This window comes from Pseudophryne corroboree, assembly GCF_028390025.1.
Source record: "Pseudophryne corroboree isolate aPseCor3 chromosome 8 unlocalized genomic scaffold, aPseCor3.hap2 SUPER_8_unloc_4, whole genome shotgun sequence".
Taxonomy (NCBI): Eukaryota; Metazoa; Chordata; class Amphibia; order Anura; family Myobatrachidae; genus Pseudophryne; species Pseudophryne corroboree.
Genome location: NW_026967622.1, coordinates 227,211 through 253,713, shown reverse-complemented (window position 1 = coordinate 253,713; position 26,503 = coordinate 227,211). Strand labels below are relative to the sequence as shown.

Genomic DNA, 26,503 nt, shown 5'->3' with positions numbered 1-26,503 from the left:
TACCCCTACTGTACCTCCATATACCATGTGTTGCTCTGTGCTACCCTATACCCCTACTGTACCTCCATATACCATGTGCTGACCTGTGCTACCCTATACCCCTACTGTACCTCCATATACCATGTGCTACCCTATACCCACTGTACCTCCATACACCACGTGCTGACCTATGCTACCCTATTCCCCCACTTTACCTCCATATACAATGTGCTGCACTGTGCTACCCTATACCACCTGCACCTCCATATACAATGTGCTACACTATACCACCTGTACCTCTATATATAATGTACTGCACTATGCTACCCTATTTGCCTACGTCTGGTACCACCCCCTGTATTGTGCACTGCCCTATACCTCCATATACCACATTCTGCCCTGTGCACCCTGTACTGCAATCTGCCATGTACTACACCTTAGCATGTACTGCTCTGTAAAGCTAGAGTGGACACTGCCTTATACTACCCTATACCCCCTGTACTGGGCGCTTCCCTGTACTGCCCTATACCCCTATATCATGTAGTGCGCTATGAGCTCTGTACTGCATGCTGCCTTGTGCCCCTCTGTACCATTTGGTGTCCTATACCTCCTATAGCAGCCTCTGCCCCGTACCCACTGTGCTGTCCTGTACTACCTTATATACCTAGAGCCCTGAACACCTCCATATAACACATACTGTCCTGTACTACCCTATACCCACTACATTGGGCACTGACCTATGCCCCCCTGTACTACCCTACACCCCCCCCCCATTGCACATTCTACCGTGTAACCGTATAGGGGGGTATTCAATAATTGTCGGAAGCTGCCGTCCGGTTTCGGTTGGAAGGGGTTCAGACCGTTTAATGCCAGCAGCTTTTTTCCCACAAGTCGGGAATTCCAGACTTGTCTGAATCCACGTTGGCTGTCGGAAGCGCGGCCAAACCCAACAGGTTTTATCCCCGTTTCCGACAATGTCAATCCGACTTTCTTTTGCCATTGTCGGGAACAGGCCAGACCTGACTGGATTGGCCTGGCATTGAATACTGACCTGTCGGATCTTTTCTGTTGGAAAGAATCCGACCGGTATTGAATATACCCCATAGTGGGCATTGCCCTGTACCTCCCTATACCCCCAGCAGCAGGCACTGCCCTGTTCTATATATTGGGGGAGGGGGCCTGGACTGCGCACCCTAGCTACTTTTAACGGTATGTGCTGCCTAGCTGAGCAGGTGTAGCACACAACCATTGGAATTACAATAAATGCAATTATACGTCTATAGTGTTCCCCCTAGGATGAGGCAGGGGCAGGGCGCCGGAGTTCGGGGGAGTGCCCGAAATGGGGGTGTGGCCATGCAAATTATAGAGCTACTATAGAGTGCGTCTGTGGCCGGCGACGTCACTTTTGGGGCGTTTCCACTTTCCAGCACCTCCGTCGGTGCTGGGCTTCCCCCAGCTCTCTCCCAATGCGTGAATGGATGCCGCGCGCATGCGCACGGCATCTTTACACGCTGGGAGAGCAGGAAGCGGGCGGCTGTTCTAGCAGGGCACCGCAAAAGGGGCAGGGCGGGTTTTGCCTTCTAAAAAAACGGGCAGGGCGCGGCGCCCTGCTAAAACAGCCTAGAGTGAACACTACATCTAACTGAGGTTTTTGGCTTAAAATTGTCCAATATTATGAGCCTGCCCAATCGTCAAGGTGACCTCATCGGGCCGGTCCCTAACATTATAGGGGTTCACCCCTGGGGCGCAGGACACCCCCAAGCCACCCCAGGGCATCACACAAATAAAGGATAGCAGTGAAAAATCCGTGTTGGGTAAGTGAAGGTCGCCGATCAGTGTCGGAGAGAGGACAGTAGTGAAGTATCAGAGTGTTGGTGTTAGAACGGTGAGGTTAGCTGATCAATGGTAAAAGTGTTCAAAAAGTGATAGATGTGTGAAAATGTAACAGTGTTAGGGGCGTGTCTGATGAGGTCACCATGATGATTGGTGGGCAGGCACATAATATTGGCCAATTTTATGCCAAATACCTCAGAAATTATGTATAATTAAATGTATTATAATTCTAATGATTGTATGGTGCACCTGCTCTCTTGTTTCTCTAATGTCCTAGAGGATGCTGGGGACTCCGTAAGGACCATGGGGAATAGACGGGCTCCGCAGGTGATAGGGCACTTTAAGAAAGCTTTGGATTCTGGGTGTGCACTGGCTCCTCCCTCTATGTCCCTCCTCCAGACCTCCGTTTTACACTGTGCCCAGAGCAGGATGGGTGCACTGCAGGGAGCTCCCCTGAGTTCTCTGCCTAGGAAGCATTTTTGTTTGGATTTTTTCTACATTTTTACAGGGAGCACTGCTGGCAACAGGCTCCCTGCATCTAGGGACTGAGGAGAGAGGGGCAGACCTTCTTAATTGATAGGCTCTGCTTCCTCGGCTACTGGACACCATTAGCTCCAGAGGGGGTGAACGCAGGTTCTTACTGGGCGTCCACCCCCAGAGCCGCGCCGCCGTTCTCCTCACAGAGCTAGAAGAACAGAAGACAGAAGTCGTCAGGCGGCAGAAGCCTTCAGCTTCACTGAGGTAACACACAGCACTGCAGCTGTGCGTCATTGCTCCCATACACCTCACATACTCCGGTCACTGTAAGGGTGCAGGGCGCAGTGGGGGGCGCCCTGGGCAGCAATATAAACCTCTACATGGCAAAAAGACTATATACATGTACAGGTGGGCACTGTACATGTATATAAATGAGCCCCCGCCATCTTTTAATAACTTTGAGCGGGACTGAAGCCCGCCACGAGGGGGCGGGGCTTCTCCCTCAGCACTCACCAGCGCCATTTTCTCTCCACAGCACCGCTGAGAGGAAGCTCCCCGGACTCTCCCCTGCTTACACATGGTGAAGGGGTGTTTAAAAGAGAAGGGGGGGGGGGGGGGCACATAATTGGCGGATAACATATTATACAGTGCGGCTGGGGAAAAACATTTTGTGTTGGTCTCCAGGGTCATTGCGCTGGGGTGTGTGCTGGCATACTCTCTCTCTCTCTGTCTCTCCAAAGGGCCTCACCAGGCGTTCCTGAGATTTGCAGTGCAGGACTGTCACTACCAATTTCAGACGTTGCCGTTTGGGCTTTCCACGGCCCCGAGAATTTTCACCAAGGTAATGGCGGAAATGATGGTGCTCCTGCGCAGGCAGGGTGTCACAATTATCCCATACTTGGACGATCTCCTCATAAAGGCGAGATCTCGGGAGAAGTTGCTGGACAGCGTGTCTCTGTCCATGAAGACGTTGCAGTTACACGGCTGGATTCTCAATATTCTGAAGTCCCAGCTAGTCCCTACAACGCGTCTGACCTTTTTGGGCCTGATTCTGGACACAGACCAGAAAAAGGTTTTTCTTCCGATCGAAAAGGTTCAGGAGCTCATAGCCCTGGTCAGGAACCTATTAAAGCCAAAAAAGGTTTCAGTGCATCATTGCACACTGGTTCTGGGGAAGATGGTAGCTTCATACAAGGCTATCCCCTTCGGCAGGTTCCATGCGAGGACTTTTCAATGGGACCTCTTGGACAAGTGGTCAGTGTCCCATTTACAAATGCATCAAAGGATCACCCTGTCTCCCAGGACCAGGGTATCTCTCCTGTGGTGGCTGCACAGTGCTCACCTACTAGAGGGTCGCAGATTCTGCATTCAGGACTGGGTCCTGGTGACCACTGACGCAAGCCTCCGAGGCTGGGGAGCAGTCACACTGGGAAGAAATTTCCAAGGTCTCTGGTCAAATCTAGAGACTTGTCTCCACATCAACGTCCTGGAGTTGAGGGCCATATACAACGCCCTGCGTCAAGCGGAGGAATTGCTTCGGGAAAAAACGGTTCTGATTCAGTCAGACAATGTCACGGCAGTGGCTCATGTAAACCGCCAAGGCGGAACGCGAAGCAGAGTGGCCATGGCAGAAGCGTCCAGGACTCTACGCTGGGCGGAAGGCCATGTAAGCGCACTATCAGCAGTGTTCATCCCGGGGGTGGACAACTGGGAGGTGGATTTCCTCAGCAGGCACCACCTGCATCCGGGAGAGTGGGGACTTCATCAAGAAGTCTTCGCACAGATCACGGGTCGGTGGGGGCTGCCTCAAATAGACTTGATGGCGTCCCGTCTCAACAAAAAGCTAAAGCGATATTGCGCCAGGTCAAGGGACCCTCAGGCGGTAGCGGTAGACGCTCTGGTGACACCTTGGGTGTTCAGATCGGTCTGTGTGTTTCCTCCTCTTCCTCTCATACCCAAGGTGTTGAGAATAATAAGAATAAGCAGGGTCAGAACAATCCTCATTGTTCCAGATTGGCCACAGAGGACTTGGTATCCGGAGCTGCAAGAGTTGCTCACAGAAGATCCGTGGCCTCTTCCTCTAAGGCAGGACCTGCTGCAGCAGGGGACCTGTCTGTTCCAAGACTTACCGCGGCTGCGTTTGACGGCATGGCGGTTGAACGCCGGATCCTAGTGGAAAAAGGGATTCCGGAGGAGGTCAGTCCTACCCTGATCAAGGCTAGGAAAGACGTGACGTCGAAACATTATCACCGTATATGGCGAAAATATGTTTCTTGGTGTGAGGCCAGAGCTGCTCCTACGGAGGAGTTCCAGTTGGGCCGTCTGCTTCACTTCCTTCAAACGGGAGTGAATTTGGGCCTAAAATTAGGGTCCATAAAGGTTCAAATTTCGGCCTTATCCATTTTCTTTCAAAGAGAATTGGCTTCTCTTCCTGAAGTACAGACTTTTGTGAAGGGCGTGCTGCATATTCAGCCTCCCTTTGTACCTCCGGTGGCGCCTTTGGACCTAAACGTGGTATTATGTTTCCTCAAGTCACCTTGGTTTGAACCACTCAAAACTGTGGAGTTGAAATACCTCACTTGGAAAGTGGTCATGTTGTTGGCCTTAGCTTCTGCAAGGCGGGTTTCGGAATTGGCGGCTGTGAGGATACCGGGTTCCAAATCACTCAGTCATGGTGGTAGATGAAAAACCAACAGTGGTTTATTGAACAGAATGGGTTATAAACAGCTCAGCACACTTCTGTAATCCAATTCTACACGACAATTCCTTCCTGGAACTCCTGACAGAACATTACTTCTTAGCCAGTCTCCTGCCACTCTCTCACCTTCTCTCTCAGATCTCTTTCAATGGGCCCTGTTTGCTATTATCAAACCTTTGTCTTTTCTACTATAAGGCGACACCCCCAGAACAGTTTCAGAGCAAACCTACTTTCACATGTCCAGGCGTGTTCCCTAGGCCACAATAGATTAGAGATGAGCGGGTTCGGTTTCTCTGAATCCGAACCCGCACGAACTTCATGTTTTTTTTCACGGGTCCGAGCGACTCGGATCTTCCCGCCTTGCTCGGTTAACCCGAGCGCGCCCGAACGTCATCATGACGCTGTCGGATTCTCGCGAGACTCGGATTCTATATAAGGAGCCGCGCGTCGCTTCCATTTTCACACGTGCATTGAGATTGATAGGGAGAGGACGTGGCTGGCGTCCTCTCCATTTAGATTAGGAGAGAGAGAGAGAGAGATTGACCTGAGGCTGATACTGTAGAAGAGAGTGCAGAGTTTAGTGACTGACCACAGTGACCACCAGCAGTGCAGTTGTTTTATTTAATATATCCGTTCTCTGCCTGAAAAAAAAAGGTACACACAGTGACTCAGTCACATACCATATCTGTGTGCACTGCTCAGCCCAGTGTGCTGCATGCCTGCATCATCTATGTATATATTATATATCTGACTGTGCTCAGCTCACACAGCTTATAATTGTGGGGGAGACTGGGGAGCACTGCAGTGCCAGTTATAGGTTATAGCAGGAGCCAGGAGTACAAGACAGTCACATACCATATCTGTGTGCACTGCTCAGCCCAGTGTGCTGCATCATCTATGTATATATTATATATCTGACTGTGCTCAGCTCACACAGCTTATAATTGTGGGGGAGACTGGGGAGCACTGCAGTGCCAGTTATAGGTTATAGCAGGAGCCAGGAGTACATATTATATTAAAATTAAACAGTGCACACTTTTGCTGCAGGAGTGCCACTGCCAGTGTGACTGACCAGTGACCTGACCACACTGACCACCAGTATAGTTAGTAGTATACTATATTGTGATTGCCTGAAAAAGTTAAACACTCGTCGTGTGACTTCACTTGTGTGGTGTTTTTTTTTTTTATTCTATAAAAAACTCATTCTGCTGACAGACAGTGTCCAGCAGGTCCGTCATTATATAATATATATACCTGTCCGGCTGCAGTAGTGATATATATATATTTTTTATATCATTATTTATCATCCAGTCGCAGCAGACACAGTACGGTAGTTCACGGCTGTAGCTACCTCTGTGTCGGCACTCGGCAGTCCATCCATAATTGTATACCACCTACCCGTGGTTTTTTTTTCTTTCTTCTTTATACATACATACTACTACATCTCTTTATCAACCAGTCTATATTAGCAGCAGACACAGTACAGTACGGTAGTTCACGGCTGTGGCTACCTCTGTGTCGGCACTCGGCAGTCCGTCCATAATTGTATACCACCTACCCGTGGTTTTTTTTTCTTTCTTCTTCATACATACATACTACGACATCTCTTTATCAACCAGTCTATATTAGCAGCAGACACAGTACAGTACGGTAGTTCACGGCTGTGGTTACCTCTGTGTCGGCACTCGGCAGTCCGTCCATAATTGTATACCACCTAACCGTGGTTTTTTTTTCTTTCTTTTTCATACATACATACTACGACATCTCTTTATCAACCAGTCTATATTAGCAGCAGACACAGTACGGTAGTTCATGGCTGTAGCTACCTCTGTGTCGGCACTCGGCAGTCCGTCCATAATTGTATACTAGTATCCATCCATCTCCATTGTTTACCTGAGGTGCCTTTTAGTTGTGCCTATTAAAATATGGAGAACAAAAATGTTGAGGTTCCAAAATTAGGGAAAGATCAAGATCCACTTCCACCTCGTGCTGAAGCTGCTGCCACTAGTCATGGCCGAGACGATGAAATGCCAGCAACGTCGTCTGCCAAGGCCGATGCCCAATGTCATAGTACAGAGCATGTCAAATCCAAAACACCAAATATCAGTAAAAAAAGGACTCCAAAACCTAAAATAAAATTGTCGGAGGAGAAGCGTAAACTTGCCAATATGCCATTTACCACACGGAGTGGCAAGGAACGGCTGAGGCCCTGGCCTATGTTCATGGCTAGTGGTTCAGCTTCACATGAGGATGGAGGCACTCAGCCTCTCGCTAGAAAAATGAAAAGACTCAAGCTGGCAAAAGCAGTAGCACCGCAAAGAACTGTGCGTTCTTCGAAATCCCAAATCCACAAGGAGAGTCCAATTGTGTCGGTTGCGATGCCTGACCTTCCCAACACTGGACGTGAAGAGCATGCGCCTTCCACCATTTGCACGCCCCCTGCAAGTGCTGGAAGGAGCACCCGCAGTCCAGTTCCTGATAGTCAGATTGAAGATGTCAGTGTTGAAGTACACCAGGATGAGGAGGATATGGGTGTTGCTGGCGCTGGGGAGGAAATTGACCAGGAGGATTCTGATGGTGAGGTGGTTTGTTTAAGTCAGGCACCCGGGGAGACACCTGTTGTCCGTGGGAGGAATATGGCCGTTGACATGCCTTGTGAAAATACCAAAAAAATCAGCTCTTCGGTGTGGAACTATTTCAACAGAAATGCGGACAACAGGTGTCAAGCCGTGTGTTCCCTTTGTCAAGCTGTAATAAGTAGGGGTAAGGACGTTAACCACCTCGGAACATCCTCCCTTATACGTCACCTGCAGCGCATTCATAATAAGTCAGTGACAAGTTCAAAAACTTTGGGTGACAGCGGAAGCAGTCCACTGACCAGTAAATCCCTTCCTCTTGTAACCAAGCTCACGCAAACCACCCCACCAACTCCCTCAGTGTCAATTTCCTCCTTCCCCAGGAATGCCAATAGTCCTGCAGGCAATGTCACTGGCAATTCTGACGAGTCCTCTCCTGCCTGGGATTCCTCCGATGCATCCTTGCGTGTAACGCCTACTGCTGTTGTTGCTGCTGGGAGTCGATGGTCATCCCAGAGGGGAAGTCGTAAGCCCACTTGTACTACTTCCAGTAAGCAATTGACTGTTCAACAGTCCTTTGCGAGGAAGATGAAATATCACAGCAGTCATCCTGCTGCAAAGCGGATAACTGAGGCCTTGACAACTATGTTGGTGTTAGACGTGCGTCCGGTATCCGCCGTTAGTTCACAGGGAACTAGACAATTTATTGAGGCAGTGTGCCCCCGTTACCAAATACCATCTAGGTTCCACTTCTCTAGGCAGGCGATACCGAGAATGTACACGGACGTCAGAAACAGACTCACCAGTGTCCTAAAAAATGCAGTTGTACCCAATGTCCACTTAACCACGGACATGTGGACAAGTGGAGCAGGGCAGGATCAGGACTATATGACTGTGACAGCCCACTGGGTAGATGTATGGACTCCCGCCGCAAGAACAGCAGCGGCGGCACCAGTAGCAGCATCTCGCAAACGCCAACTCTTTCCTAGGCAGGCTACGCTTTGTATCACCGGTTTCCAGAATACGCACACAGCTGAAAACCTCTTACGGCAACTGAGGAAGATCATCGCGGAATGGCTTACCCCAATTGGACTCTCCTGTGGATTTGTGGCATCGGACAACGCCAGCAATATTGTGTGTGCATTAAATATGGGCAAATTCCAGCACGTCCCATGTTTTGCACATACCTTGAATTTGGTGGTGCAGAATTATTTAAAAAACGACAGGGGCGTGCAAGAGATGCTGTCGGTGGCCAGAAAAATTGCGGGACACTTTCGGCGTACAGGCACCACGTACAGAAGACTGGAGCACCACCAAAAACTACTGAACCTGCCCTGCCATCATCTGAAGCAAGAAGTGGTAACGAGGTGGAATTCAACCCTCTATATGCTTCAGAGGTTGGAGGAGCAGCAAAAGGCCATTCAAGCCTATACAATTGAGCACGATATAGGAGGTGGAATGCACCTGTCTCAAGCGCAGTGGAGAATGATTTCAACGTTGTGCAAGGTTCTGATGCCCTTTGAACTTGCCACACGTGAAGTCAGTTCAGACACTGCCAGCCTGAGTCAGGTCATTCCCCTCATCAGGCTTTTGCAGAAGAAGCTGGAGACATTGAAGGAGGAGCTAACACGGAGCGATTCCGCTAGGCATGTGGGACTTGTGGATGGAGCCCTTAATTCGCTTAACAAGGATTCACGGGTGGTCAATCTGTTGAAATCAGAGCACTACATTTTGGCCACCGTGCTCGATCCTAGATTTAAAGCCTACCTTGGATCTCTCTTTCCGGCAGACACAAGTCTGCTGGGGTTGAAAGACCTGCTGGTGAGAAAATTGTCAAGTCAAGCGGAACGTGACCTGTCAACATCTCCTCCTTCACATTCTCCCGCAACTGGGGGTGCGAGGAAAAGGCTCAGAATTCCGAGCCCACCCGCTGGCGGTGATGCAGGGCAGTCAGGAGCGACTGCTGATGCTGACATCTGGTCCGGACTGAAGGACCTGACAACGATTACGGACATGTCGTCTACTGTCACTGCATATGATTCTCTCACCATTGAAAGAATGGTGGAGGATTATATGAGTGACCGCATCCAAGTAGGCACGTCACACAGTCCATACTTATACTGGCAGGAAAAAGAGGCAATTTGGAGGCCCTTGCACAAACTGGCTTTATTCTACCTAAGTTGCCCTCCCACAAGTGTGTACTCCGAAAGAGTGTTTAGTGCCGCCGCTCACCTTGTCAGCAATCGGCGTACGAGGTTACATCCAGAAAATGTGGAGAAGATGATGTTCATTAAAATGAATTATAATCAATTCCTCCGCGGAGACATTGACCAGCAGCAATTGCCTCCACAAAGTACACAGGGAGCTGAGATGGTGGATTCCAGTGGGGACGAATTGATAATCTGTGAGGAGGGGGATGTACACGGTGATATATCGGAGGATGATGATGAGGTGGACATCTTGCCTCTGTAGAGCCAGTTTGTGCAAGGAGAGATTAATTGCTTCTTTTTTGGTGGGGGTCCAAACCAACCCGTCATATCAGTCACAGTCGTGTGGCAGACCCTGTCACTGAAATGATGGGTTGGTTAAAGTGTGCATGTCCTGTTTATACAACATAAGGGTGGGTGGGAGGGCCCAAGGACAATTCCATCTTGCACCTCTTTTTTCTTTTATTTTTCTTTGCGTCATGTGCTGTTTGGGGAGGGTTTTTTGGAAGGGACATCCTGCGTGACACTGCAGTGACACTCCTAAATGGGCCCGGTGTTTGTGTCGGCCACTAGGGTCGCTAATCTTACTCACACAGTCAGCTACCTCATTGCGCCTCTTTTTTTCTTTGCGTCATGTGCTGATTGGGGAGGGTTTTTTGGAAGGGACATCCTGCGTGACACTGCAGTGCCACTCCTAAATGGGCCCGGTGTTTGTGTCGGCCACTAGGGTCGCTAATCTTACTCACACAGTCAGCTACCTCATTGCGCCTCTTTTTTTCTTTGCGTCATGTGCTGATTGGGGAGGGTTTTTTGGAAGGGACATCCTGCGTGACACTGCAGTGCCACTCCTAAATGGGCCCGGTGTTTGTGTCGGCCACTAGGGTCGCTAATCTTACTCACACAGTCAGCTACCTCATTGCGCCTCTTTTTTTCTTTGCGTCATGTGCTGATTGGGGAGGGTTTTTTGGAAGGGACATCCTGCGTGACACTGCAGTGCCACTCCTAAATGGGCCCGGTGTTTGTGTCGGCCACTAGGGTCGCTAATCTTACTCACACAGTCAGCTACCTCATTGCGCCTCTTTTTTTCTTTGCGTCATGTGCTGATTGGGGAGGGTTTTTTGGAAGGGACATCCTGCGTGACACTGCAGTGCCACTCCTAAATGGGCCCGGTGTTTGTGTCGGCCACTAGGGTCACTTATCTTACTCACACAGTCAGCTACCTCATTGCGCCTCTTTTTTTCTTTGCGTCATGTGCTGATTGGGGAGGGTTTTTTGGAAGGGACATCCTGCGTGACACTGCAGTGCCACTCCTAGATGGGCCAGGTGTTTGTGTCGGCCACTAGTGTCGCTTAGCTTAGTCATCCAGCGACCTTGGTGCAAATTTTAGGACTAAAAATAATATTGTGAGGTATTCAGAATAGACTGAAAATGAGTGGAAATTATGGTTTTTGAGGTTAATAATAATATGGGATCAAAATGACCCCCAAATTCTATGATTTAAGCTGTTTTTTAGTGTTTTTTAAAAAAAACACCCGAATCCAAAACACACCCGAATCCGACAAAAAAAATTCGGTGAGGTTTTGCCAAAACGCGGTCGAACCCAAAACACGGCCGCGGAACCGAACCCAAAACCAAAACACAAAACCCGAAAAATTTCAGGCGCTCATCTCTACAATAGATGTTAACTAAATTAACCTTACTTAATCTGATTGTGTGGCTTGGAATCCATTGTGTGGGGAAGAATGAGGGGGTTGTATGGCCTGACATCTGAGACTGGCTGTATCTACCCAACAGCAAACACACAGGTTATCTGAGCAGTCACATGGGGGGAACATTATTTCACAAGCTATAACACAATAACCAATACATTCATATATATACATCGAAAACATAACTGTACCCTTGTAACAATAACATCATACAATATAATACAATATTGCCTAACATATAACTAATAACATATTGGCAGTTGGTGAAGTCCATGTGTAGGACCAGGGCTTGGAAAGTAACCATGTGTCTTTTACCACTGTGCGACACGACGTGCCGGCTGTGTCATCATGTGTCGTCACAGCGGCTTTATCATATAAAAGCCCATACCTGATTTTTCACGTGGATAGGGCAGAGTTGAGGACTCGGCCTCAATTTCTGCCCAAGGTGGTCTCATCTTTTCATATGAACCAACCTATTGTCGTGCCTGTGGCTACACGGGACTTGGAGGATTCCGAGTCCCTGGATGTGGTCCGGGCTTTGAAGATTTATGTGACCAGAACAGCTAGGATCAGGAAGACCGAAGCTCTGTTTGTTCTGTATGCGGCCAACAAAGTTGGCGCTCCTGCTTCAAAGCAGACTATTGCTCGCTGGATCTGTAACACGATTCAGCAGGGGCATTCTTCGGCAGGATTGCCATTGCCTAAATCGGTTAAGGCCCATTCCACTAGGAAGGTGGGCTCCTCTTGGGCGGCTGTCCGGGGGGTCTCGGCACTACAACTGGGCCGAGCGGCTACTTGGTCGGGGTCAAACACCTTTGCAAAGTTCTATAAGTTTGATACCCTGGCTGAGGAGGACCTCCTGTTTGCTCAATCGGTGCTGCAGAGTCATCCGCACTCTCCCGCCCGTTTGGGAGCTTTGGTATAATCCCCATGGTCCTTTTCGGAGTCCCCAGCATCCTCTAGTATGTTAGAGAAAATAAGATTTTACTTACCAGTAAATCTATTTCTCGTAGTCCGTAGAGGATGCTGGGCGCCCGTCCCAAGTGCGGACTTCTTCTGCAAGACTTGTATATAGTTATTGCTTACATAAGGGTTATGTTATAGTTGATCGGGTTTGAACCGAGGCTATGTTATTATTCATACTGTTAACTGGGTAGTTTATTACAAGTTATACGGTGTGATTGGTGTGGCTGGTATGAATCTTACCCTGGATTTACAAAAATCCTTTCCTCGTACTGTTCATCTCCTCTGGGCACAGTTTCTCTAACTGAGGTCTGGAGGAGGGGCATAGAGGGAGGAGCCAGTGCACACCCAGAATCCAAAGCTTTCTTAAAGTGCCCTATCTCCTGCGGAGCCCTTCTATTCCCCATGGTCCTTACGGAGTCCCCAGCATCCTCTACGGACTACGAGAAAGATTTACCGGTAAGTAAAATCTTATTTTTTCTGTTGCTGTCCAGTACTACACTATACCTCCATATAATACACTGCTCAAAAAAATAAAGGGAACACTAAAATAACACATCCTAGATCTGAATGAATGAAATATTCTTATTAAATACTTTGTTCTTTACATAGTTGAATGTGCTGACCACAAAATCGCACAAAAATGATCAATGGAAATCAAATTTATTAACCCATGGAGGTCTGGATTTGGAGTCACCCTCAAAATTAAAGTGGAAAAACACACTACAGGCTGATCCAACTTTGATGTAATGTCCTTAAAACAAGTCAAAATGAGGCTCAGTAGTGTGTGTGGCCTCCACGTGCCTGTATGACCTCCATACAACGCCTGGGCATGCTCCTGATGAGGTGGCGGATGGTCTCCTGAGGGATCTCCTCTCAGACCTGGACTAAAGCATCCGCCAACTCCTGGACAGTCTGTGGTGCAACGTGGCGTTGGTGGATGGAGCGAGACATGATGTCCCAGAAGTGCTCAATTGGATTCAGGTCTGGGGAAAGGGCGGGCAAGTCCATAACATCAATGCCTTCGTCTTGCAGGAACTGCTGACACACTCCAGCCACAAGAGGTCTAGCATTGTCTTGCATTAGGAGAAACCCAGGGCCAACCGCACCAGCATATGGTCTCACAAGGGGTCTGAGGATCTCATCTCGGTACCTAATGGCAGTCAGCCTACCTCTGGCGAGCACATGGAGGGCTGTGCGGCCCCCCAAAGAAATGCCACCCCACACCATTACTGACCCACTGCCAAACCGGTCATGCTGGAGGATGTTGCAGGCAGCAGATCGTTCTCCTTGGCGTCTCCAGACTGTCACGACTGTCACATGTGCTCAGTGAGAACCTGCTTTCATCTGTGAAGAGCACAGGGCGCCAGTGGCGAATTTGCCAATCTTGGTGTTTTCTGGGAAATGCCAAACGTCCTGCACGGTGTTGGGCTCTAAGCACAACCCCCACCTGTGGACGTCGGGCCCTCATACCACCCTCATGGAGTCTGTTTCTGATTGTTTGAGTAGACACATGCACATTTGTGGCTTGCTGGTTGTCATTTTGCAGGGCTCTGGCAGTGCTCCTCCTGTTCCTCCTTGCACAAAGGCGGAGGTAGCGGTCCTGCTGCTGGGTTGTTGCCCTCCTACGGCCTCCTCCACGTCTCCTGATGTACTGGCCTGTCTCCTGGTAGCGCCTCCATGCTCTGGACACTACGCTGACAGACACAGCAAACCTTCTTGCCACAGCTCGCATTGATGTGCCATCCTGGATGAGCTGCACTACCTGAGCCACTTGTGTGGGTTGTAGACTCCGTTTCATGCTACCACTAGAGTGAAAGCACCGCCAGCTTCCAAAAGTGACCAAAACATCAGCCAGAAAGCATAGGAGCTGAGAAGTGGTCTGTGGTCACCACCTGCAGAACAACTCCTTTATTGGGGGTGTCTTGCTAATTGCCTATAATTTCCACCTGTTGTCTATTCCATTTGCACAACAGCATGTGAAATTGATTGTCAATCAGTGTTGCTTCCTAAGTGGACAGTTTGGTTTCACAGACGTGTGATTGACTTGGAGTTACATTGGAGTGTTTAAGTGTTCCCTTTATTTCTCTAACGTCCTAGTGGATGCTGGGGACTCCGTCAGGACCATGGGGAATAGCGGCTCCGCAGGAGACAGGGCACAAAAGCAAGCTTTTAGGATCACATGGTGTGTACTGGCTCCTCCCCCTATGACCCTCCTCCAAGCCTCAGTTAGGTTTTTGTGCCCGGCCGAGAAGGGTGCAATCTAGGTGGCTCTCTTAAAGAGTTACTTAGAAAAAGTTTTTAGGTTCTTTATTTTCAGTGAGTCCTGCTGGCAACAGGCTCACTGCATCGAGGGACTTAGGGGAGAGATTTTCAACTCACCTGCGTGCAGGATGGATTGGATTCTTAGGCTACTGGACATAGCTCCAGAGGGAGTCGGAACACATGGCTCGCCCTGGGGTTCGTCCCGGAGCCGCGCCGCCGACCCCCCTTGCAGACGCTGAAGATGAAGAGGTCCGGAACCAGGCGGCAGAAGACTCTCAGTCTTCATCAGGTAGCGCACAGCACTGCAGCTGTGCGCCATTGTTGTCAGCACACTTCACACAGCGGTCACGGAGGGTGCAGGGCGCTGGGGGGGGGGCGCCCTGGGCAGCAATGTATAATACCTGTATGGCGAAAAATACATCACATATAGCCCTTGAGGCTATATGGATGTATTTAACCCCTGCCAGATATCTAAAACTCCGGAGAAGAAGCCCGCCGAAAAGGGGGCGGGGCCTATTCTCCTCAGCACACAGCGCCATTTTCCCTCACAGAAAGGCTGGTGGGAAGGCTCCCATGCTCTCCCCTGCACTGCACTACAGAAACAGGGTTAAAACAGAGAGGGGGGGCACTGATTTGGCGATATGTATATATATTAAAATGCTATAAGGGAGGAACACTTATATAAAGGTTGTCCCTGGATAATTATAGCGTTTTGGTGTGTGCTGGCAAACTCTCCCTCTGTCTCCCCAAAGGGCTAGTGGGTCCTGTCCTCTATCAGAGCATTCCCTATGTGTGTGCTGTATGTCGGTACGTGTGTGTCGACATGTATGAGGAAAGTATTGGTGAGGAGGCGGAGCAAATTGCCTGTAATGGTGATGTCACTCTCTAGGGAGTCGACACCGGAATGGATGGCTTATTTATGGAAATTACGTGACAATGTCAACACGCTGCAAGCCGGTTGACGACATGAGAGGGCCGGCGAACAAATTAGTATCTGTCCAGGCGTCTCAAACACCGTCAGGGGCTGTAAAATGCCCATTTACCTCAGTCGGTCGACACAGACCCAGACACGGACACTGATTTCAGTGTCGACGGTGAAGAAACAAACGTATTTTCTTTTAGGGCCACACGTTAAGGGCAATGAAGGAGGTGTTAAATATTTCTGATACTCCAAGTACCACAAAAAAGGGTATTATGTGTGAGGTGAAAAAACTACCTGTAGTTTTTCCTGAATCAGATAAATTAAATGAAGTGTGTGATGATGCGTGGGTTTCCCCCGATAGAAAATTATTGGCGGTATACCCTTTCCCGCCAGAAGTTAAGGCGCGGTGGGAAACACCCCTCAGGGTGGATAAGGCGCTCACACGCTTATCAGAACAAGTAGCGGTACCATCTACGGATAGGGCCGTACTTAAGGAGCCAGCTGATAGGAGGCTGAAAAATATCCTAAAAAGTATACACACACATGCTGATGTTATACTGCGACCAGCGATCGCCTCAGCCTGGATGTGCAGAGCTGAGGTGGCTTGGTCGGATTCCCTGACTAAAAATATTGATACCTTTGACAGGGACAGTATTTTATTGACTATAGAGCATTTAAAGGATGCATTTCTATATATGCGAGATGCGCAGAGGGATATTTGCACTCTGGCATCAAGAGTAAATGCGATGTCCATATCTGCAAGAAGATGTTTATGGACACGACAGTGGTCAGGTGATGCAGATTCCAAACGGCACAAAGATGTATTGCCGTATAAAGGGGAGGAGTTATTTGGGGTCGGTCCATGGGACCTGGTGGCCAGGGCAACTGCTGGAAAATCCACCGTTTTTTACCCTAAGTCACATCTCTGCAGAAAAAGACACCGTCTTTTCAGCCTCAGTCCTTTCGTCCCTATAAGAGTCATATCTGCCCAGGGATAGAGGAAAGGGAAGAAGACTGCAGCAGGCAGCCCATTCCCAGGAACAGAAGCCCTCCACTAATTCTACCAAGTTCTCAGCATGACGCTGGGACCGTACAGGACCCCTGGATCCTACAAGTAGTATCCAAGGGGTACAGATTGGAATGTCGAGAGGTTTCCCCCCTCGCAGGTTCCTGTAGTCTGCTGTACCAATGTCTCCCTCCGACAGGGAGGCAGTATTGAAAACAATTCACAAGCTGTATTCCCAGCAGGTGATAATAAAATTACCCCTCCGACAACAAGGAAAGGGGTATTACTCCACACTATATGGTGGTACTGAAGGCTAGGTGAGACCTATTCTAAATCTGAAAAATTTGAACACTTACAAGGGTTCAAATCCAGATGGAGTCACTCAGAGCAGTGATAGCAAAGAACAAGGGGACTATATGGTGTCCCGGGACATCAGGGATGCTTACCTCCATGTCCCAAAATTTGCCCTTTTCTCACCAAGGGTACCTCAGGTTCGTGGTACAGAACTGTCACTATCAGTTTCAAGACGATGCCGTTGGATTGTCCAAGGCACCCCGGGTCCTTACCAAGGTAATGACCGAAAGGAGGATTAGTCTTCAAAGAAAATGGACGACCTCCTGATAAGAACAAGGTCCAGAGAACAGTTGGAGGTCGGAGTAGCACTATCTCAAGTAGTTCTACGACAGCACGGGTGGATTCTAAATATTCCAAAACCGCAGTTGTTCCGACGACACGTCTGCTGGTCCTAGGGATGATTCTGGACACAGTCCAGGAAAAGGTGTTTCTCCCAGAGGAGAAAGCCAGGGAGTTATCCGAGCTAATCGGGATCCTCCTAAAACCAGGAAAAGTGTCAGTGCATCATTGCACAAGAGTCCTGGTAAAAATGGTGGCTTATTACGAAGCGCTTCCATTCGGCAGATTTCACGCAAGAACTCTTCAGTGGGATCTGCTGGACAAATGGTCCGGATCGCATCTTCAGATGCATCAGCGGATAACCCTATATCCAAGGACAAGGGTGTCTCTCCTGTGGTGATTACAGAGTGCTCATCTTCTAGAGGGCCGCAGATTCGGCATTCAGGATTGGATGCTCGTGACCACGGAGGCCAGCCTGAGAGGCTGGGGAGCAGTCACACAAGGAGTGTGATCAAGTCTGGAGAATTCTCTCCACATAAATATACTGGAGCTAAGAGCAAATTTATAATGCTCTAAGCTTAGCAAGACCTCTGCTTCAAGGTCAGCCGGTATTGATCCAGTGGGATAACATCACGGCAGTCGCCCACGTAAACAGAAAGGGCGGCACAAGAAGCAGGAGGGCAGTGGCAAAACTGCAAGGATTTTTCGCTAGGCGGAAAATCATGTGATAGCACTGTCAGCAGTGTTCATTCCGGGAGTGGACGACTGGGAAGCAGACTTCCTCAGCAGGCACGACCTCCACCCGGGAGAGTGGGAACTTCATCGGGAAGTTTTCCGCATGATTGTGAACCGTTGGGAAAGACCAAAGGTGGACATGATGGCGTCCCGCCCGAACAAAAAAAATGGGACAGGTATTGCGCCAGGTCACGAGACCTTCAGGCGATAGCTGTGGACGTCCTGGTAACACCGTGGGTGTAACAGTCGGTGTATGTGTTCCCTTCTCTGCTTCTCATAACCAAGGTATTGAGAATTATAAGACATAGAGGAGTAAGAACTATACTCGTGGCTCCGGATTGGCCAAGAGGGACTTGGTAACCGGAACTTCAAGAGATGCTCACAGGGGACTAATGGCCTCGGGAGCTAAGAAGGGATTTGCTTTCAGCAAGTACCATGTCTGTTCCAAGAGGAACCGTGGCATCGGCCTTTAAGAAAGGACCTGCTCCAGCAGGGACCTTGTCTGTTCCAAGACTTACCGCGACTGCGTTTGACGGCATGGCGGTTTGAACGCCGGATCCTAAGGGAAAAGGCATTCCGGAAGAGGTCATACCTACCCTGGTCAAAGCCAGGAAGGAGGTGACCGCACAACGTTATCACCACATGTGGTAAAAATATGTTGCGTGGTGTGAGGCCAGGAAGGCCCCACGAAAAAATTTCAACTAGGTCGACTTCTGCACTTCCTGCAAACAGGAGTGTCTATGAGCCTCAAATTGGGGTCCATTAAGGTTCAAGTTTCGGCCCTATAGATTTTCTTCCAGAAAGAATTGGCTTCAGTTCCTGAAGTCCAGACGTTTGTCAAGGGAGTATTGCATATACAGCCCTTGTGTGCCTCCAGTGGCACCGTGGGATCTCAACGTAGTGTTGGGATTCCTCAAATCATATTGGTTTGAACCACTCAAATCTGTGGATTTGAAATATCTCACATGGAAAGTGACCATGCTGTTGGCCCTGGCCTCGGCCAGGCGATTGTCAAAATTGGCGGCTTTGTCTTACAAAAGCCCATATTTGATTTTCCATTCGGACAGGGCAGAACTGCGGACTCGTCCCCAGTTTCTTCCTAAGGTGGTGTCAGCGTTTCACCTGAAACAACCTATTGTGGTGCCTGCGGCTACTAGGGACTTGGAGGACTCCAAGTTGCTAGACGTTGTCAGGGCCCTAAAAATATATAGCCCGTGGACCACGGGCTTCTGATTGAGCGACTGATACACTTCTGTGGTCTGGATGGCACAGTCCTAAACTGGTTCAAATCATTTCTCACAGGCAGGTCACAGAGAGTATCATCTGGATTATACTCATCACCACCAGTGCCATTGCCATGTGGTGTCCCACAAGGTTCTATACTATCCCCCATGCTTTTTGCAGTATACATGCTCCCATTGGGCGAAATAATCAGGCGCCATGGCCTGGTCTACCACTGCTATGCAGATGATACACAACTGTACTTGTCCTTTGCTCCGGGCACTGATAACCCAGTAGCAACCCTGAATGGCTGTCTAGCTGAACTACAGGAGTGGATGAGCGCCAGTTGGCTGCGACTGAACCCGGATAAAACAGAGGTCCTTATAATACGACCGCAACATCAAAGGACAAGACTGCAGCATAGCCAACCAACTGGACTTACACTCGGGGATTCAGAATTACAGACCAGTGATCATGTGCGGAATCTTGGCGTTGTCCTGGATGATGGCTTGACACTTAAACATCAGATATCAGCCACAATCAAATCCTCATTCTTTCACCTGAGGAACATAGCCAGAATCAAGCACTTAATTCCCTCAGATGATATGCCAAAAGTCATACATGCATTTGTATCATCTCGATTAGACTACTGTAATGCCCTCTACCTTGGTCTACCAGCAAAAGAATTGCAACGCTTACAGCTGGTGCAAAACACAGCTGCCAGGCTGTTAACCAACCAGCCCCGTTCCAGCCACATAACACCCATCCTCTACTCCCTTCACTGGCTGCCTGTAAGATGGCGAATCCTCTTCAAGATTGGCTTACTGAGTTTCAAAGCATTACACGACCAAGGCCCAAGGTACCTGAAACAGCTTCTGATCCCATACTGCCCCACTCGATTACTGCGATCTGTAGATGAAGGACTTTTAGCAGTACCTAGAATCTACCGTAATTCATCTGGGGGTCGAGCTTTTAGTCATGCGGCTCCGACTCTATGGAACTCACTTCCCCGCACAGTGCGAGAGGCCCCAACTATAGAATCCTTCAAAAGTAGACTCAAGACTTTCCTGTTTACTCAAGCATTTCCATAGTGTCTCTTTTAGTATCTTCATGCTTCTGTATTTTATGAAAAATGTACTTCATTATTTTTCTGTACTATATTATGCTGTGTATCTGTTAAGCGCCTTGAGTCCTATTGGAGAAAGAGCGCTATATAAATAAAATTATTATTATATAATTATATATATATATATATATATATATATATATATATATATATATATATATATATATATATATATATATATATAATTATAATTCCAGGACGGCTGGAGTCAGAAAGTCTGACTTGCTGTTTATATTGTAGGCACCCAAAAAGCTGGGTGCTCCTGCTTCTAAGCAGACTATTGCTCGTTGGATTTGTAGTACAATTCAGCTTGCACATTCTGTGGCAGGCCTGCCACAGCCAAAATCTGTAAATGCCCATTCCACAAGGAAGGTGGGCTCATCTTGGGCGGCTGGCCGAGGGGTCTCTGCTTTACAACTTTGCCGAGCAGCTACTTGGTCAGGGGCAAACACGTTTGCTAAATTCTACAAATTTGATACCCTGGCTGAGGAGGACCTGGAGTTCTCTCATTCGGTGCTGCAGAGTCATCCGCACTCTCCCGCCCGTTTGGGAGCTTTGGTATAATCCCCATGGTCCTGACGGAGTCCCCAGCATCCACTAGGACGTTAGAGAAAATAAGATTTTACTTACCGATAAATCTATTTCTCATAGTCCGTAGTGGATGCTGGGCGCCCATCCCAAGTGCGGATTGTCTGCATTACTTGTACATAGTTATTGTTACAAAAAAATCGGGTTGTTATTGTTGTGGGCCATCTTTTTTAGAGGCTACTTCATTGTTATCATACTGTTAACTGGGTTCAAATCACAAGTTGTACGGTGTGATTGGTGTGGCTGGTATGAGTCTTACCCGGGATTCAAGATCCTTCCTTATTGTGTACGCTCGTCCGGGCACAGTACCTAACTGAGGCTTGGAGGAGGGTCATAGGGGGAGGAGCCAGTACACACCATGTGATCCTAAAAGCTTGCTTTTGTGCCCTGTCTCCTGCAGAGCCGCTATTCCACATGGTCCTGACGGAGTCCCCAGCATCCACTACGGACTATGAGAAATAGATTTATCGGTAAGTAAAATCTTATTTTTTTTGAGCAGTGTATATTCCTCCATATACCTCCTATTAACCATGTGCTGCCTTTTACTGTCCAGTGACAATGCTAAATTCCTTTGTCGTATAAACAACCCTTTATGAAGCTAAGAACACTGTACGCTGTTTACTTAAGAAGTACCGTAATGGTACGCTATCTGCGTAGCGATCGCTCAGCCGTAGGCGAGACGCTCAAGCGTCGCGTTCGCTTACGGCCCAGTGATCACAGGACACGTTATTGGTTATGTCTAGGGGAATGATTCGCTATGGCGTAGCTTACGCTCGAGACCACGAGGAGGTCACCAGCGATGCAGACGCTCACAACACTATACCTTTATGTTAAAACCTTAAACCAATGAAATACACTGAATACCTTAATGTGAGTACAGGGTGTAAGTGCAACCTTGTGTAACCTGACTAACTACAAAGCTGCTTGAGCGTCACCGACGCTCAAGTGAACACTTAACACTATAGAAAATACACAGATACTGGTTTAGGTTCCAAGGCCTATTAACTGTATTATATCTAATATACTTGTAAAAGGGGATAACAGTACAAATGATACACTACAATATAACAGAGACTTCCTAACCACAGAACTAAACAATAAATACAAAAAGACAATACTACACTGACCTAAATGCAATACAACACAATACTATCTAATACAATACAATACTAGCCTAGTCTAGGGGAGATATGAGAGAACAGAACAGAGAGAGAGAGAGAGAGAGAGATGAGATGAGAGAAATTGGCTCACAGAAAGACAATGATTACGGAGAGAAACTTACGCACAAAGGGTATGATCGCCTGCGCCTCGATATCCAGCTCCCGGCTATCAGCAGATAACCGTTGATGAGAGAGTGAGAGCTGGATGTGGTCGGCCTGCCTATTTATGCCCCACACACAATGCAATCTCCTGGTCCTACAATCCCATTGTCCATTGGCCGAAGGAATTCGGCCCTGCATCATAACAAAAGGTCATAGGGTGATTCATACAGGTGGGCTGTGACGATTTCCAACAGCTCAGGTGGGTGGGAAACTGGGTTTCCCGCCGCATACCTGAGTATGTGTAAATAATAGAAATGGACATAAACTTCTTATGTCCATAACTATTCGCACGAGCGATTAATACGCTCCAAACCAACACCGGAATATTGCTAATTAAATACTCTTCCGATGGGTACCAAACACTGCTGTATGATTCCTGTTAGACCCTTTGTACGATATAAAGAGGGATTCCTCAGCTCTGGGACATTGTATTTTAACCAAACTTTCAGAATCTATCAAAGGGACCATGATCTATAAACTACATTAATTGTGAACATTTGTAACGAATGAGTCGCACGCTACGACTACATAAACTCTACCGTAAATACGCATACCGCGCCTGCGAGTGCACGTTATTGCGGGTATGCGAATCCACGGGAGAGCGCATGCACGCGCAGCGCGGACCAGTGTGCGGTGCAAATATGGCAACGTGCATTGAGACATTTTTCTGACTTTGACAGTCCACCCTTTGGCAGTCAATAATAACTGCCACAAAACATTTAAGGAGAAAAATGTAAGTCAGGGGTTAATTGATTTCCATGGTTGGGTAGGGGAGGAGAGAGGAGAAGGTGTGAAGAGGGTATGACCTAGTGAGAAAGCAGAAGCATGTGTGTATGAGTCCATGTTTGGAGGGTCATGTATCATCGTGCCGTACGTGTGGTAAATCAAGCTTCGAGGTATTGCGAAGTATACATTTGAATTCCTTCTTATCCTGTGGTACAGGTCTGTGGATGGGCTGTCAAACTCTACCGAGCTCATTTCGGCTGTGGTTGTAACAAAATGGGGATGCACATTTTAGTTGATGATACATGAATGGGGGAGGTATGTGGTTGCTGATATCTGTGCCTGTATTCCCTATCGTCTATGTGTGTCGTTACCTGAGGGTTGTAGAGATGAAGATAAAGAACACTTACGAAAAATGCAATGATATTCTATGTCAGGGAAATGTACATCTGTCGTCGAAGTTGTTTTCGGTATCTGTTGAGAGTCGTCTTCTTTGCGCTGTTTTGCTCCTTAGGCATGAGCAAATAGCTTTGTCTGAGCCATCAGATTTACAAAAATGTTGGGCTAGCGTGAGTTTAAAGATACTAGGGAAACTGGGGATCCATGGCAAAGTTCATCAAGTGTCCATATTTAAAGTTGTCAAATCTTCTTCTTCGGTGCTTGTCTGTTGTCTGTATACATCTCGTCTCGTCAGCTTCCTCGTCCAAGGGGGTCTTTGTATCTTGGAGAAAAGCAGAAAAACAGGTGAAAGAAACGGACCGTATAATCGCATTTTCATCACATCCTGGTTTCTATCATTGGGTCATAAATCAAATCCAGGTTAATTACAGTTTCCTCACTCCTCAAGCTCATCACTTTTGTACTTTGTTTGCACCTCATTAAAGCCTGCCCGCATCTAAATATCAATCCAATCGATATAACGACACCCAAGATACATAGTAGAAACTTTCCAACATCCATTATGACTCCTTGAGCCCAGTCTCCCAAACCGGAGAACCAATTTCGCGGGTTCAACCATGACACCCAACCAGTCAGCTCATTACCTACAGCAGCAAGGGTGAGATTGTGTTTTCGACGAAATTCCCACTTTAGTTGGAGAATATCGTCCATCTTTTGGTCTATGACCTCTACCGGATCCTCGGTGCTATTTGTGATATACGTGCAACACTTTATGCCGTACTGTGTTGCCAATGTAACACAATATCCGCCTGTTACTGCTGTAAGATAATTAAGAACCATCCTATGCTGAACTAGTTCTGTTTTGTAAGCTTGAAGTTCTCTTCCAGTGTATCTAAACGTGTCATCATACATTTCAGTGATATTATCTAACAAATTGGCGAGTGCGGAAATGTATCTATAATTCATCACTCCCCGAGCGGTACGAGTGAAATCTAACGCTACCAGAACCTGAATCCCGGTGGATTCATGGATAAGATCAGAGGCCGGATGCTCTAACCTTTCTGACAGTTGTCTTTTAACTCGGTGCTCGTAGTGAGTGTGAGTATAAGGAGCTTGGGCACCACGGTGTATGTCCTTCATTTTGTCATGTGTAACAGTCATCACTTCAGGCAATACTTTTCCAATATAACACAATCCTTCAGAGTTTGGGGCAAGCCATTTGTACGCCTTTCTCCCGCATATGAAATATGCATCATCGGGGAGAACATAAGGGACGGAGAAGGACATGACCATGTTACAAACCTTCCAGGTGAAATCTCCTGACCCTAATTCTTCCAACTGCTTAATGCACGTATCGGTTTGTACGATATGTGCACAGTATCCTGGTGATACCTCTCCAACTCTAGTAATCCTATTTCCTAAGGTATATCGATACCGGAAAGATTTTCCTCTACTGGTTATGTGGCGTACGAGCTCTGTATCTGTAGGCATTCTATCTGCTCTGTGTGAAAAGGTCATGGTAAGGTTGCTCCATGACACTTCCCAATTTCCCGGTTTTCTGGGATTGGAGATGTTAAAACATAAGAGGGACCTATCCACATGGTATTGGTGGAGCTTCAAACTAGGAGGGCTGGAGATGTTAAACCTCCGGTCCACCGGTCTCCCACCACTTAGCTCAAGTACCTCCCCTAACGTTAAAGGAAATGGTACTAGCCCTGATTTGCTGTGACCCTGAGGTACTTGAGAGCATACCCAACAATCTGTTTGGTTTAATACGTTACCCACTAAGGAGTGATAGTCACTCAATGGATGCCGGTCTATATGGATATTAAAACTAGATTGGCATTTCTTTATGCATCCATCTTCAACCAGATTATCACAGAGCCTACAGATACAATTTTCTTCAGCTAACAATCCATCACAATTTCTTCTATCGGATCGTTTTCTGATACTCGCCTTTGCTTGTTGGTTTGGTTGATCTTGGAAAACTACGCCTCCATCATAATCGGAACCCATTCCAGAACCTCTTTCGACCTCTATGGTACTCTCGCCGGAACAGACTGCTCTGGTCAACATCATGGTTAACATCAAAATCCGGATCACAGTCTCTTGGGGCAAGTCCATCTTTGAGGAGGAAATAGAGAAGAATGAGGAGGGGGAAAAAGAAATTTTAAGGGAGAGGGGCTGGGAAGTGGAGAAAAACAATAAAAGGGAGAAGGGAGTCGACAACTGCTTTCGGTCTTCAAGGCTCAGGTGCCGCCTCAATCCTCCTGGAACAGACACTCCAGTGATACAACCTCTACCGTCTGTTCCTTATCGCGGGACTTCTCTGGATCAGCAACCTTTTTGCAGTGGGATGAATGGACCCAAGTCTCTCTCTCAGCAACCTTCAATGCTGTGGTGCTAGTCAATAAGACCTGGTATGGTCCTTCCCATCTATCAATAAGACAACCTGAGCGTAGAAAATTTCGTATCATTACATAATCCCCAGGTTCAATGTCATGACAATTACTATCTGGTAAATCAGGAATCACCAACTTCAGATTATCATTTTGATTCCTCAACTGTTTACTCATGTTAATTAAGTATTTTACAGTTACTTCATTGTTACATTTCAAATCATCCTGAGGGTTAATCATGACATGCGGTTGTCGACCAAACAAGATTTCAAAAGGAGACAGATTAAGAGGGGACCTGGGAGTGGTTCTGATGCTATACAAAACAATGGGTAAAGCTTCTGGCCACGTCAATCCTGTCTCTGCCATTACTTTACTCAATTTATTTTTAATAGTGCTGTTCACTCTTTCGACCTTCGCACTCGCCTGTGGACGGTACGGAGTGTGCAGCTTACTATCAATTCCCATCAACTTACACATTCCTTGAAAGACATCACCTGTAAAATGGGTACCCCTATCACTTTCAATGATTCTAGGGATACCATATCTACATACAAATTCCTGCACAATTTTCTTAGCTGTAAACATAGCGGTATTTGTAGCTGCTGGAAAAGCCTCGACCCAATTCGAGAAAACATCTATACAAACAAGTACATATTTCAAATTTCGACATGGGGGTAATTGAATGAAGTCAATTTGTATTACCTGGAAAGGGCCGCCGGCAG

The 26,503-nt window shown here is 47.7% G+C and overlaps 1 protein-coding gene across 2 annotated transcripts in view; it reads left to right on the top strand.

The window, feature by feature from the left end:
• QPCTL (glutaminyl-peptide cyclotransferase like) overlaps positions 1-26,503 on the top strand; it is a 149,070-nt gene that overhangs the window by 3,376 nt on the left and 119,191 nt on the right. The window contains exon 2 of one of the 2 annotated variants that reach the window (XM_063950473.1): positions 21,339-21,408. The exons of the other annotated variant lie outside the window; for it this stretch is intronic. The gene's annotated coding sequence lies outside the window, so the exon portion shown is untranslated. The remainder of the gene's footprint in view (positions 1-21,338; positions 21,409-26,503) is intronic. 2 annotated transcript variants of the gene reach the window in all.